This window comes from Onychostruthus taczanowskii, unplaced genomic scaffold (assembly GCF_017590055.1).
Source record: "Onychostruthus taczanowskii isolate IOZ18803 unplaced genomic scaffold, ASM1759005v1 scaffold15, whole genome shotgun sequence".
Classification (NCBI taxonomy): domain Eukaryota; kingdom Metazoa; phylum Chordata; class Aves; order Passeriformes; family Passeridae; genus Onychostruthus; species Onychostruthus taczanowskii.
In genome coordinates this window covers 11,893,340-11,894,416 of record NW_024498685.1, presented here as the reverse complement: position 1 = coordinate 11,894,416, position 1,077 = coordinate 11,893,340, and positions in this window count along the sequence as shown.

Below are 1,077 nucleotides of genomic sequence, written 5' to 3'. Positions count from 1 at the left end.
CCCGCCGGACACTGCGGCTCGGCCCGGCCCCGCCTCGCCCCGCCGGCCGCGGAGGCGGGTCCCGCCCGGGCCGCCCTCACGGAGCCCCGCGGGTTCGGGGCGGGAGCGGCGGGTCAGGCCCGGAGCCCGGCAAACCTGGGAGAAAGAGAAGGAAAGGTGTGAGAAGGAGCGAGGAAGAGCTGTCTGAACACCCCTGGGCAGCGGGAAGCCAAAGCACCCAGACAGCCAAGCCCAGCGATTGTGCAAATTCCCAGTAGGGCTCAAAGCTTACCTAAAAGTCTCAGTCCTTCGTCCCTTCCCTTGTTCTGGTGGGCCTTAACTTTTACCAAAGGGCAAGAAAATTAAACTTGTATTGCCAAGCTGCTTGTATTGCCAAGCCATCAGCGCTGTTCCAATAGATGTGCGTGGTGAAAAGTGAAACAGAAAATTTGCAAAGGGAAACAGAAAATTTGCAAAGGGAAACAGAAAATTAAGGAGCTCTGCAGCTGGGCACAGAGTTCTCCTACAAGTGTGCTACAATGGAATGAACAGAGGGAATCTGGTGTCCGAGCTTCCCTGTGTTTTTTCAGACACAATTATGCTATCCCCACAGCACTCCTCTTCAACAGGAGCAATGCTTGTGACCAGGCAGCTCATGATAAGCAAGACTGAAAAAAATGAGACATAAATGTATTCAGCTGCCCAGAAAGGGTTCAAAACTAATCCTAAAGATGTGTACACCGCAGGAAAAGGATACAATTTTTAAAGCTGTGTTCTTTTGAGAAAATCTCTACTCTTAGGTACATATATTCACTGCTCGCTGATGTTGCTTCTGTGCTTCATGTCATGTCCTGTCAAATTCCTTCTTAAAATCATAAACCACAGTAAAACTCATTTGAGCCAGAGCTCAAATTTTAACAATTTTGTTAACATGTTATAACAGAACTGTCCTGCTAGTCTTAACTTTGTATCACAGTTCTGTAGTATCAGAACTGTTTTGAAATGCTGGTAGGAGTTGGGTTCAACAGCCTTTGTTCTCACTAAGAACACGGCAAATAGTGTTTCTGCTGAAATCAACCAAAAAACTCACAGGAGTGT